A 15,068-nucleotide genomic window follows, 5' to 3' on the forward strand; every position below is an offset into this window, starting at 1 on the left:
TTCTCCCAAGTGCGTGACCTAAGCCATTTCATAGAGTGAACTTGTTGTGTGCTATGAATACAGATAAGTAGCCCTGGTTAAGGGCTGAGACTATCTAGGGAACAGACTCACTAGTGCAAACTTTAGCAGCGGCTGTGCCTGTACCTTTCTTTGATAAAGTACACACTTCGCCAAGAGCCACTCTGGATTCAGCATGTCCTTGGCCTGTCATGTTGCATTTATCTTCCCTCCTCTCCAATCATTAAGGGCGAATTGATGCTGCCTGTTCATTATACAAGGGCTAAACGGAAGCACAATGAAAATCTGCCACTCACTGTCAGTCATGATGGCATTATTCCATTAGCACCCATCTGCAAAAGGCTCTCAAGTCAAGTCATCAAATACAACCATTGGTACTTTACACTTCCTATTTCCTGCTTCCTGTTTCTCACCATAAATCTTTAACTAACCAATTAGTAACCTCTTATTTGCTGTTGTTCCAGTTTGTCATGCCCTGCGCCTTTGGAAGATATTGTTTCAAAAACAGACATTAAATATACATGACCTTTTCAGGATGAGAGCTGGAATATATTATTTAGTGGAGAGAGGATATTACAGCTGTTCCCTCCCTGGGTCGGATGGATCAAGCCAAGAAGTTATGGTTGATACAATTGATGGAGACTATGATGGAGTTCATGGCTGGAGAAACCACAAGGGATGAATATTGAACATTGAAATGCAGCTCCTCTTATCACGTCTCTAAAAAGTCATTAATGAAACCGTTAAACTTAGGAAATGCCCACAGATGAGGTGTTAGATGAGAAGACCATTTCATGTTTTTTTTAAGGCCAAGAGACAGTTAGCTATGCTGGGTATAAAGACTGAAAACGTTAGCCTGGCTCTGTCCAAAGGTTAACAAACCATTTAAAAACAACTCTGAAAGCCCACTCACTAATTAACATGTCATTTCTTAGTTGTTTATGCCGTTTGAATAATTTATTGAAATATTTTTTGTATATCAGTCCCCTCTTGCTGACAACAACTGTTCCCATCAACAAACTATTTCTCCCTGTGATCTGCCTAAAACCGAAAATGTTTTTGTTTTTGTATGTCCTTGTACGATATTGAATTAGTTAGCCATAAAGGTGGTATCAGTTTTTTTTTTACTTTGGACAGGGCTACACTAGGTGTTTCCCAATGTCTCCAGTCTGTATGGAAAGCTAACCATCTGCTGACAGTATCCTCATATTTACTGTACCGACTTAAGAGTGGTATTGATTTCCTTATCTAACTCGGTCACAATGAGATAAGCTTGTTTCACAAAATGTCTTTCTTTAAAGCCAATTCACATCAGTCAATATGGCTGTATGTAGTTAACAGCCGAGTTTGGCTCCATAAACTCTACATGTTTGTAAATATGACTTGTATAACTTCTGAAATGTAGCACATTGTAAATCAGGAAACATTTATTAGCACAAACATCCAGGCAGATGTGATCACACTGTCTGATCCTTGGTTTCTATCTCATGGTGTGTTCTTGGGATGATCACAAGGACATGCCGTCCTTTACAAGTCCAGTCTGCATACAAACACCCACTCAGTAGTTGTTGAAAGACCCACTCAGTAGTTGTTGAAAGGAGCATTTCTCACATGTGCATCACAACTTCTCAAGATGTCACTTTGTGATTTGCAAGGTTTGCAGTCGTATGTCATGGCCTCCACGTACTCCTGGCCCCTAAAGAGCAGAAGTGAAGAACACTGAGTCAGTAGATGAGTGTCCGACTCACGTCTCAATTATTCCCTGCACTGTAGTGCCGAGTCATCGTTTAGACAAGTTTTTACCAACGGCCAAGATTGCTTTTGGGACAGGGATGCAATATGGTCCAGAGCAATCTATCCTTGTGTCAATATGTCAAAACACCATCATTCCTTTTTATAATGCAGCTGATTGTTAGTGCATAGCCTCTCTGTTTGCACTCCATTTATCTGATAGTATTGGGAGTCTTTCCCAGAAGTTTGTGTTATCATGGAGGATTAATAGTAGACTAGGTGATCCATACTGAAAAACATGATGTATAATACATAGGTTGTATTGGGAAATAAACTGTTTCTTATGCAGGATCTTCCACTTAAGGGATGATTTAAGGTCCACGGCTGCTACGTGACAACCATAAAGAGAAATTCTTGTTTCTGTTTTTATGTACTTCTAATGTCTCTGTGTTTTCAAGTAAATCATAAGAAGAGGTATGAAATGAAAGATGAAATAAAATGGGGCAAAATGTAATAAAACAATACAAATACAATTTATCTATCTATTGAGGAAAAAGCTTTGAGTCATGTACTGTATGGAAGTGTTGGAAAGCTCAATATGCTTAAATAAGAAAGGAATCACAACAACAACAACCAACATATCATCCTTTGGGATAATGGATCATGCATTGATGTTCAAGATTGGTCACCGCAATGTATTTGCCGGAAATTGTTGCATTGTGTTTCATCAAGACTTGAGACTGTTTCCACTATTTCGCCACCGCAGAAAAGACCTCAACATTTCTGCAGTGAATGTACATTTCTACTTCCCTGAAAGTCAATCGTTCATATTCTGAGCAGCATCACTCCAACAAAGTGGAGCTATGAATTTGTTATTATATTAAAGGCATTTAACCAACAGTGAGTAAGAGTAATTGCTCTTCAATTATAAATTGTGTTTTTAATCATAGAAGGCTGGCACTCACTCCAATCTACTAATTGCTTTATCCCTGAAGGCATCCACTCACACCAAAGTGATAAGACTGCTGATGAAGCACACATAACCTTTACATGGGTATAGATGATGGTATATAAATACAATATCGTCACCTTCTTAAACTAATGGCCTAAGTCATATTTGAAAGTTTTTCAAAAAACTGAACCAAATATAGAATATATGATATATATTAATTATTTCACACAAAAAGGTTATGACAATATATGACTATTGACATACAAATAACACTGTCTATCAATTGTGTAAAATAAGAGGATTAGATGACTTAGGCCAATTTACGAACATGTTGTTGTGACTTAGGCAATCTTAAACCTGACTTAGGCCTTATTACTTCTGGAGTAAGTGAGTTAGGCAAAACAGTGCACTTCTCTTTTCTGCATTACTGTGACAGACCATGGGGCTGGGTCAGCCACTAACAGTTTAAAATGCTAGAAGAGCATACCAGAGACTCAGAGGGCAGTTTGGGTTGGTCATTTAATTCAATATAGCAAACTCAAAAGGTACAACTTAAATCACTCTTAGCTAAATAAAACAAAAGGCAAGTAAATCAAACGCTGAGGAGGCATGTGCCTCTCCTCACTATTCCCTCCAGCTCTTCTTTGCTGTGTTTTGAATTGCAGCTAACCCTTTTCCATTTAAAGGTCCCATGTCATGGCCATTTCTACTGATCATAATTCCATTGTTGAGGTCTACTAAGAGAAGATTCTTACATTGTTCAATGTTCCAAACTCACATTGGTTTTCTCACCAGAGCATCTCTGTAAGTATGTGTATTCACTTCCTGTCCTACACGCCTTGTTGAGTCTGCCCTTCCACCCCCCCCCTCCCTATGAGCCCACTGTCTACTGATGTGTGATTATTATGTGTTACAATGGCGTTTGTTAGCCAACCAGAAATGAGAAACAGATGAGAATGCTGCGTGGGGTCTGGGTGCCGTGTTGGCGAGACGTTGCAGGGGCTCGCTGCTCCGCCCTTTGAGACGTCGAGGAGCCGACAGTGTGAGCGGNTTCAAATTGCCTAAGTCACAACAACATGTTCGTAATTGGCCTAAGTAATCTAATCCTCTTATTTTACACAATTGACAGACAGTGTTATTTGTACGTCAATAGTCATATATTGTCATAACCTTTTTGTGTGAAATAATTAATATATATCATATATTCTATATTTGGTTCAGTTTTTTGAAAAACTTTAAAACATGACTTAGGCCATTAGTTTAAGAAGATGACAAAATTCAATTTCCTACCAGCACTTTCCAGTCATGTTGACTGCCTGCATGGTTGATTCTGGAATATGTATTCATAGCAAAGAGAGGTAAAATAACTGTTTCCCACCCTGGATACTGTCCAAGCAACAACTGTCCAAACAACTATATTTTCCGTACTCATACTTATTCTACAGTATATTGCAGTGAAAAAACTGAACCGTTGACTTTAATTAAATGTATTTCGTCAACAAATGTCACATAACTGTATTAGGTTAGTAGTTCAAAGCAATAATATTAATTTGAACATTATATTTTGTATTTAAACTTAATATCATGGCTTTCAACTAACCTAATACAGTTATGTGGAACATGTGGGACATAATACATTCAATTAAAGTCAACGTTTCAGGTTTTACAGTGTGTGTTATTCTGTCTCATTTATACATGAATACAGTGTTTTCTTTTTTCTGTACTGCTGTTATACTGCTTTAGACTGTTCATAATGTAAATACTTTCAGTTATATATTATATATTTATATTGTATCATGAATAACTGTGCACTTTACTACTGTTTTGCACTTCTGGTTAGATACTAACTGCATTTCCTTGTCTTATACTCAACAATGACAATAAAGTTGAATATAATCTGATCCCATGGAAGCTGACACGATACGGATGGTGGATGTGTTTGAAATGTGCAGGTATTACATTTCTGCGTAGTGTCAGCCTTTTCTAAGTGACCTTCACAGTGAGCAGGGGTCTCAGGTGTGTCTCAGGGGTTCACCAGCATGCATGTGAGCTCATCAGAGGTCATGTAATGCAAGAGAGCCAAGTCACAAGTTACTGTGGGAGGGGGGGGGGACCACAACATGAGCAAACAACAAATGGAACACCTCTTCCACTGCAGATTCATTCAAGACATCAAGCTTTCCATGTGCTGAAAGTCCTTTGTTTTTAACATGGAGGCTTATTTCATTCAGAATCTTCTTTTTTCAAATGCTATTAAAATCCATTACTGTGAGCCTATTGTGCATCAGGAATATGAAATGAAAATATCACTCACATCTCAAATGACCCATGGCCAAAACTAAATATGACTCCAAGCACTTATATAATCACATTTGTTTTGAAGATGAGTGTACAATCACTCTGATTTCAACCAAAATACATAAAACCAAAATGGATTCCACTTCAGAACAATATTCATGCCGCCGTGGTAGAAATGGAAATCAAGCAAGTGCATGTCATCAGCTCATCAGAGGACGAAAAAAGAGGAGAGTGGGGGAGGGAAAGAAGAGCAGTGAGGAGAGAAGAAGGAGAGATGGAGGAAACCATGGTTATCAGGGAAGGATGGAGGAAGGATGGTGTACAGCGGAGACCTGAGAGGGGTCAGGACTGTGCGGTGAACAGCAGGATGGGAGCATGGAGACAGATTACCTGCAGGAGAGGCTGCTGTCGGTCTGGATGCTGCAGCCTGGATCTTCAGAGCAGGAGAATCAGAGCCTAAACCTCCCGAGCAGCAGCAGCTACACTCATTCCAGGGGAAAGAGAGAAAATCAGGGAGGTAAAGATGGTCGCTGCTTCGGTCTGTATCCCTTCCCTCACCCGTTAGCCCACAGCCTCCCTTGTCTGTCCTCCCACAGCCCGTTGTTTTCCAATCAATAGGCAGCCAGCAGCTCACAGAGCCTGCGCACAGCCTCTGACGATATCACCCCCCTCATCCCTCTGCATTCTCTCTTTGTCCCTGCCGCCTCCCTCCCTCCCTGCATGCATTCATTCCCCATTCATGAGAACAGGAGGAGGAGCAGGTTTGGGGGAAGGAGATGTTTCTGGAGCAAGGTAGCACAATGTTTACCTTGTCCAATAAATCCTGTTTCTGCTTCCGTCTACTTGATGATTCAGACAGGGATGACGTATCCACAAGAGAAGGTATAATTCCTGACTGAATGTTTAGATCATGAAATCAAGATGGTATTCTCCTGGAAAGCCTGCATTTCTTTCTTAATTTTGAAACAACAAAGCAGAACATGTCAGAAAACCATACTGCTGTTCAAGCGTGTGCAAATACAAATCAGAGCAAAAACATCATCATCCCGCGGCCTGTCCACTCACACAACAACACAGGAGCATTTCAAACAGTAGAAAATGGGAGGAACACTCAAATAGATTTACAGGAAATACAGCTGCTGAAGTAACTTCAATCATAAGAATGATGTAACTTAAATGTAAATTGTTGTAATACTTTCGATAGAAAACATTCCTAGTGATTTTGTATCTATTGAAAAAGTAGGGGGATAAACAAACATCAAGCTAAACATACAGCAATGAAAGTGCAGCAAACATTTTTGTTGTACTTGTATAATTCCAATAAATGCTTCTAATCTAATCTAATATACACGGCAATTTAGAATTGTATTCATATAATTCGGAGAGAATAAAGATTAAGCTATACAATGAGTTTTAGAAGAGACAAGCTTTACACTACATCATTCCACATACAGTATTCAAAGTGAAATCAGACACAAAGTGTAAACTGCAGGAAAAACAAAAATATGAAAGTTGAAACACAGAATATAATTGTGTTGAAATTCAGTAAAATATCAATAAGACAATACAGTATATAACTAATGGAAAATGCCAAATATTGTGAATTTGATGTTGGCCCCTCCCTCCTTCACAGCATGTGCTCTAAAATCTGCATAGTCCTGTTTTTAAATCTGTGCTGGGGATTTACACCTCATGTCTGAAAGCCTGTTTAAAAACATGTACTCACATCAGAGCCTGTGTTATTATCACACCCAGAGTCACTCAGGAAACACTGAGAGGACATCCAGCTCTCAGATGGGAGCAGATTTGACAGATTAATCTTTGTACACTGTGCCTGATGGGTTCGACAGAATTGAGAAAGTAAGCCGGGTGTCAGTGAAGACATTTCCCAAACAGATTTAAAGCAGTTTGTATAATCTTGGATGTGGCTCAGGGGTAAATGGGTTTCTACTAGGGCCGGGACTTTAACGCGTTAATTAAGATTAATTAATTACACAAAAATTAACGCATTTTAATCGCACTTATTTTTGCACCGCGGAACGTTTCTCACTGGATGAGTTTCAGGGGTACCGATTATACTGGAGCACCAACTAACGTTCATGACTTCAGACAACAACAAACCACAGTGAACAATAGTCAAACATGAACGAAGAAGCTGATGAGACCGCTTTGGTTGGCCCCGTGGATGAGACATTTTGTTTTAAAAAACGGACGGATGGAAGCGTCAATAAGAGCACGGTTGTTTGCAAATTATGCAAAAAGGAATTCGCATATCACCGCAGCACATCAAGCCTCAAGTATCACCTCAATGCAAAACATATAGCAGCTAGCGTGGAAGCTAGCGTGGACGTTAGCCCGACTCGGAGTACAAGGACCCACACCCAATTCGCGTTGATCAAACAGTGGCCTATGCAACAGAGAGATTTTATTTTTCATCAGGATATTGGAAGAATAGGAGGGATTGAGGTCAATCACTGGCACTTTTTTATTTTATTTTAAATGGTACACTTTATGTTGAACTATTTATTACGTTGTTGGTGCAACTGGCACTTTATGTTGAACGGTTTATTGTTTTGGCCAAGGTTATTGAGAGAGTTGGACTGAAATTGATTAGATTTTTTAAATCAACTGTTGGTAAATCAACAAAGTCTGTTATGGCCTCTGAAGCAACAGAGAGATGTTTTCTAATAGTCAGGGTTTCCAATCTTCTGAATGTACTTGAAAGTATTGTGTTTTACTTAAAAAACAAAGTGTTATAGTTTACAGAAGGTCTACCTACCTATAGGCTACCTGAATCTCTGAAATGTACTATATTCCTAAATATGCTATTGTACACTTTATGGCAAAAATTGCACTTTTCTGTTGGTCTTGGTTAAGTACCACCTTGAAAAAAATAAACAATGTTTTGTTGCTTAAGCTTATGTATTCAGTCATTATTCAATGGTATACTAAAATCCATGCGAAAAAAATTGCTTCTCACTGTTCTCAGGTCAAATATTTAAATGTGATTAAAAATGCGATTAATTTCGATTAATTAATTACAAAGCCTCTAATTAATTAGATTAATTTTTTTAATCGAGTCCCGGCCCTAGTTTCTACCAATCCGAGGGTCATTGGTTTGACCCCCCCCCCTGCAGTCAACATGTTGAAAGGACCTTGGCCAAGATATGTAACCCCAAAATTGCCCCCATAAGCATTGCACCGAAAAATGTGTCGACATGTATTATGTCGACACATTTCACATAACTGTATTAGGTTTGTTGAAAGCAATAATATTTATTTATTATATTATTAGTAATATTAGGTTCAACTTAAAACTCTGCTCTCAACTAACCTATGTGAAATTAGTTGACATAATACATTTAATTAAAGTCAAGGTTTCAGTTTTTTCAGTGTGGTACTGAAGTGTGTGAAAGTCGCTTTGGATAAGCTAAATGGAGTGTAATGATGTTTTGGGACCTTTTTTGGAAAGCTAACAAAATGTCATGTTTGTGTACACTCCAAACAGGATAAGCAGGGCATAACTAAGGATTTGCTTGAAATCATGTTGTTGTCCTCACAAAAAAGACACCATGAATCTTACAAATTGGCAAGGAGACAAAAGAGAGGCTGCAGGGCTCACTGATCACATGACGTCAGAGCCGGAGCTGCTGGGAATACCTGCCTGCTTCAAGATGCTAAACGCTCTGGAAATGAAATCTGACACCACAGAACATTCACTCAACCACATATTGGTAAACGGACACACACAAGCACACACACAACATGCAGGACATGTATTCCTACATTTCATCATCATTAGTGGGAAACGCTATATTGAAAGTATTTTGACCAACTGCTCTCTGCTGCTTCTTCCCACACAACAAGAGAAAGAGAAGAGAAAGGACCGAGGCCTCCCATCACTACGGCAACATGGCTCACACAGCCCGGCATCGCACAGACGCTGGTTGCCATGGTTATAGCGTAATTACTTCACTATCGACAGCAGAGGGAATTTAGTAGCACTTTCAACTACTGTTACCATTAGTAGAGTCCGCTGTGGAGGGTTTTACTGAGGAGCTGCGTACAGTATGTGGCCTGATGATTTCAGCTTATTAACAGCAGACTGTGCGTAGTGAAAATGTTTGATTTGTGTCTATAGTTTCCTGTTTTATTTTGACATTTATTTTCAAAATAAATGGGTTCCTTCCTGAAAATTACATTAGTAATCCTTAGGGTTGCAAAATTCCGGGAATTTTCAAAGATGGAAACTTTCCATTGGAATTTATGGGAATAAACTGGGAATTTTCTAAATTGAAGGCTGGCTCTTCATAGGGAACTTAAATATAGTTGAATATCCATGCCACTGCTTACTGTATGGCTATTGAGACCACACCCCCTACAGGCACTGTGCATTCCTCCATCACATGCACAGATGAGTAATATTTAACTCAACATTCCTGTTTTCTTTCTTCAATGAAACAATAAATAAATAATTAAAAATGTTCTACTTAAAAAAATTCAAAGATCTGTTGAAATGTCATGCTTTTTGTCTAATTTTGCATCAAATATTTCCAAAATTCCCCAGCTTAACTTCCCATGGAAACTTTCCGGAAATTTACCGGAAATGTTCCGCCCCTTTGCAACCCTAGTAATCCTCCTCCTGTGTTTTCGCTCCTGTGTCTGATTGTGTTCACCTGCAGCCCCTGTGATACCCCTCCCCTGCTGTGTCTTGTCTTGTCATGAGTCTTGTGTGTACTTAGTCCTGTCTTTCCTAGTGTTCTCTGTCGGTTTGTTGTCAGTACTGAGTGTTCCTGTCTGTTATTCTCCTGTGATTCTACCTCGTGCTCCCTGGTTTGTCTGTGTTTCTCTTGGTTATGAATTAAAGCTCATTTTTGGTAAAGACTCTTCCATCTAATTTTTTAACTGCACCTGGGTCCTCCTTCCTGCTAAACCCTCACAGAACGAACCGACCAAGATATGGACCCAGCAGTTTTTGCGTTTGACCAATAGCTTTATGAACTAATGTACACTCTGGAAAGCATTTTAGGAGACTGGAGTAGGGCCTCATTAAGAGAGGCCAAAGTGGCTGCCCTTAATAGGGCACGTATGGAACTAACAAGCCATCGCTAAAGAGCTTGTTGCCCGACTGGCTCAGAATATTCTCTGGCAGCCCTGAGCTTTCCTGGGGTCCCACTTGGCCCTGGGAGGTCCTCGAAGCCTGTGCGCCAGTCTCCAAGGCCTCATGGAAGGAGAGGCGAGGCTCAGCGCACCAGAGCTAAGAGCCCAGTGTCAGGGGCCCCAGCAGCCACGCTTCCAGTGGGGCCCCAGCACAGCAGCGGGGCCCCAGCAGCCACGCTTCCAGTGGGGCCCCAGCAGCCACGCTTCCAGTGTCTCCTCTCCTGTCCCGTCGGGGGTCCTGCCGTCACCAGCTCCTGTCAAAAAAATGTCATCCCATCTTGTTTTATGAATATGAGCTCGATTCATAGGGTTAGTAGATTCCACTTTTAAAAAAATACTTTTTCAACATGGAACATTTATTTTTTTACCTTAAAGTGGACCTATCATGATATATTTGAATAATATATTGTAGGGCCATACCTATATAAAACATGTCAAACCAAACAGATCATGCATTTTAGCCATGCCTCATGGCCTATTTGCCTATTTGCTCTATTCCAGCCCTGTTTTTGCAAGGGCTGATTCTGTGACTACAGCGCCAATTACAGGCCTGGCATATGTACTACAGCGTCTCCAGCGCTTTCGAGCGGTCTCGTGTGAACGGACACATTTGTGGCCCAACCCCCCATTCCCCTGATAGGTGGAGAGTTGCCCATATAGGCGGAGCTCCTCGTTTATGACGTCAGAGATATTTCAAATCTGTATCAGTCTGTATCAGATCCGTTGCAGCCCCGTTTTTAGAGATTTGGGTATGGAGGAAAAGAGAGAGGGTTGTGTTTTCTGACACTTGGTGAGTTCCCTGATACACCAGGGACACATATTCATGTATAAAAGACGTACAGAAGTGCATTTTGCATGATAGGTACCCTTTAACTTATTTTAGTTAGTTTACAACTCATTTTAATAAGTCGATCAAACTGAAAAAGAACAAAACAAATGTTACTTACAAATGTAAAGATTTTGAAAAAAAGAAAAAAATCTGCGTTCACTCAACTATAGGGATATAGTAAGTTAGAGTAACTCATATCTATTGAGTTTCAACGGTATAGTTTCAAAACTGAACACACGCCTGGACTTGCCCGGACTTTGCTGACCGCATGTTGAGTTGGAGCAATCTGAATTCATCAGAGCGAAGTTGTTTCAACTTAATTTAGATTTTAAAGGTGAAAGCAATTATGTTTGTAGTACTGAACTAATTGAGTTGATCAGATTATAAATGGGTACTCGGATTAATTTAATAATCGATGAAATGATCTTAAAAAGATCAACGTAAATTGTTACCTCAATTTATTTAAGTAGAGCCGGTGTATTTTTTTTTAGAGTGTGGTTTATGTCCCAAAATACTTTTTTCTTGTTACAAAACTCTTTTTTGAAAATCTTGCAAAAACACAATAATGAGCAATGTTAAAAAATAAATGAATTGCAAACTTAAACTTGAGGAAATATACTACTGTGTTCAAATTAACTTGAGGGTACTTAATCTCTGGATATCTGCCCTCATCACGTGTGATACCTCGCAAATATCTGTATTCTGTATATATATTAAACCTAGAAAAAAAGCCTCAAAGTAGTTTAGAATTTGTCAAGGCTTTCTTTTTTAAGTGCTCAAGGGTCAAGCGAGGCAAATAGAGACTTTAATTTAGTTGCAGGTGTAAGTTGGATGCCAAATGTTAATGAAACCACAAACAGCAAATGTGTCCATGCATAAGTTAGAGTTCAAAAGGTTCCTCTATGATAACCAAGTTCTTGTGTTTGCTTCTATCGGGCCCGCAGACCAAATAGTTGTGATAGACAGACAAACACTAGGCTGGACCTCTGTGAGTCCAGAGGGTGACAGGCAGTCCTCCTGCATCATTAACCCAGTTTGTTGCTGCCATTCTGAGGTTGTGTTTTTGGCACGATGTGTTATCAGTAGTGATGGGGAGACTGATTGCAGCTACACAAGGGGGAGGAAATTTCCACAGCCCATCTATCACAGCTTCAGATAAACAGATGGAAGGCTGTCGGCAGTAAGAGCTGCCTCGCAGGCTGGCCATTAAAGTTGAGGATTCCAGGGATCAGGCAGAAAAGTTAAAGATGCACTCCAGGCAAGATTATTTTTAATGTAAGAGAGCCTTTATCAGTCGGCACAAAGGACAGCCCCCATCATTATTAATCCAGATGTCATAGATTACCCAGTTTCCACATTTAACGTATCATAATTATCTTGGTTCTCCTCAGGAGCTGGCAATTGTGGATTTAAGGGACCAAGTAATTGATTATAAACTTAATCTTTATATATTTAACAAAACATGCCATGCATATATACAGCATTATACACTTTTTTTTTATCACATAGGAAGGCTTAATCCCCCCTCAAAAAGAAGCAAAAGTAAAACATTCTAAAACACTCCAGGTTCTATGATGCAACCACATGTGAAAGAGTGGTAAACAGCTTTTAAAATAGTACATGATAACTCTCTTTGATTTAACACTAGACTTTGAGGTAATGTTAATCCTCAGTATGTTCTCTAATCTCTTGATTAATTAGCAGTATATGTCACGGATGGATTAAGTGTTCCTGATGTGGTTGTTTTGTGAATTTTCCACCTATTTCGACATTGCATTGAGCCTTTGACAGTCCAGAGCTGTACCATTATATATATATTGGAGGATTCTACAATTCAAATGTTATGTCCAGAGCCTTCATGGAAATGAGTGTGTCCCCTTAGAAGGAATATTAGTGTGGGTGGTTGAGTACAAAGCGCAGACTTTATTGCAGAAGACTCCCTGAATATTGTTATCTTGTTGAAAGGGCACATATTGCACACAAGAAAAATCCCTGATGATGCCCTCATCTTGGGTTTTCGACTAAACATAAAAAAACACTGCTTTCAAAAATGAAGTCTTGGTTACCCTTGAGTTTTATTGTGCAAAATGTTGGAGCTTTACCCACACAGTAGCCTACTGTGAACTAGAGGTCAACATTTTTATTCTGCCTCTGTGCTTTGGTATAAACTGTTCTATTTTAGAAATCATCCCATTGTGATTCAATCAACTTGATTTTTCTTCAAAAGTACCTAGTGAATTAATTGCTTCATCATACTTTAACCATGACAACAATAATTATCCTATCCTATCCTAAGCATGGTTGCCATGCACAGAGATTTCGCAGATTTAGAAATATAATCCAGGGTTAAAAATAATAATTTTAAAGTCATGTAATCTTACAAGATTTGTACTTAACCCTTTTAGAATTATTAGGCTTTATGTATTTTCCTGAAATGTAACAACAGTTGATGTTGCTAACCAATGCTTGCTTCTCATATACTTGTGTGTAATGTGTCGGCTGTAAATTGATTCATGAAGTGAAGCCTATACATACTTCTGTGTAAAATATCTTACATCCTGCACTATTGAATTTCATCCACTCTGTGCATAACTTGGGTATTGGAATACAAATAGGTATACTGAACTGACTCAATATGTGAGCATAGCTTGGCCTCAAAGATAAATCACATTTCCTACTAACTTTTCCTGTAATAGTTTGCACATCATCCATTTAAAGAGTCTTAAATGTTATCTGAATGGACTTACTGAGACACGCTAATTAACAATTAATATTGAATGTTGTTTTAAAATGCACATTTTTCACACCAGATAAAGCATGAATTTGTCCCGAATTGTATTTGAGCCAATCTGAACAGCCACAGGCATAATTGTAAGATCATTTTATTAATATTAAGCAGAATAAAATACAAGTGCATTGATTCAATTCCAATGAACTGTGCTGCCTTTGCCAGTTTGATTAAGGCTGGTGTAAACTCCATCAATCCAGTATTGGTGTGGTCAAAACAAGGGTGCCCGGGACCATCTGAAGATGAGGGTCTTGGCCCATACTCAGGCAAATTCTAGTGTTGTTTGTATTTTGTGTTGACGCAAAACAGCCCAACTATAAGATGTTATACCATTACATATGCCATGAAAAGTAGAAACTTAAATGTTGTTTCCGATAATGAACTGTCAAAAAAGTCAAAAAGTGAACTCAAGAGCTTTGTGAGAAGAGAGTAAAACAACTGCAGCTTGAGTTGATGTCACTCGTCAGAATTTGATTTCCAGTTTCCAAGTCGAATGACAGCATCAGTCTTTTCAGCAATATTTCGAAACATTATCAGTTTACCTGTGACACAACCCTCTAATAGCTATAGGAATTATGTTGGGAACAAAAAAGGAACAAAGGGGACATGGTTACAGAGTGACAAAGCACATGTAAATGGATGAAAGGATCAACTAAACTTAGACTTAAACACAGCTGTGGATTCCTGCTTTAACCACTACATTCATCCATAGGGTAATAGCTCCCCTAACTGTGACAATCTAAACGTAGCCATTTAAAGTTCTGGAGGGCATGTACACTAATGCATTTAGCCTTGCTGTTTAAAACACCTTTGTTGTATCCATATCTCTCGCTAGAATCTCCCACCATCCAACCAACAACAACAACAACAACAACAACAACAACAACAACAACAACAATGTCAAACCTTTGGGCGGGCCGAGGACAAATACACATGCGTTAATCGCACGTTAAAATAATTAGTGGCCCGTTCATTTGTATTGACAATGATGATACTTGAAAGCCCTAATAGACGTTATTTTGTTGTCTGTGGATTTAGCTTAGGTGGGGGGTCTTGCAGCCTTAACCATCACATCCAATAACTTTAAGACGAACCTCTCATTCTCTTGTTTTGTCGCAAAAAAGCCAAGTGGACAAAACCAGACCAAGATCTAAAAATGCAAACAGTGGCTTTCAATTTTTTTGATGGCAAAACTCGTAAACGGAACTCAACATGTGCATGAAAGAGATGACTTGTGATGGATACAACTTCATCAGAGAGACGTGATGTATGGGAAACATGTTTATTGTCGG

The 15,068-nt window shown here is 39.1% G+C and overlaps 1 protein-coding gene across 1 annotated transcript in view; it reads right to left on the reverse strand.

Annotated features, from left to right (window-relative positions):
- fez1 (fasciculation and elongation protein zeta 1 (zygin I)) overlaps nt 1–5,606 on the reverse strand; it is a 43,168-nt gene extending 37,562 nt beyond the window's left edge. The window contains exon 1 of the mRNA XM_010777803.1: nt 5,390–5,606. The gene's annotated coding sequence lies outside the window, so the exon portion shown is untranslated. The remainder of the gene's footprint in view (nt 1–5,389) is intronic.
- Nucleotides 5,607–15,068: the final 9,462 nt, after the last annotated feature.

The sequence above is a fragment of the Notothenia coriiceps genome, unplaced genomic scaffold (genome assembly GCF_000735185.1).
Source record: "Notothenia coriiceps isolate Sejong01 unplaced genomic scaffold, NC01 NC01_scaffold00018641, whole genome shotgun sequence".
In the NCBI taxonomy this organism is placed as follows: domain Eukaryota; kingdom Metazoa; phylum Chordata; class Actinopteri; order Perciformes; family Nototheniidae; genus Notothenia; species Notothenia coriiceps.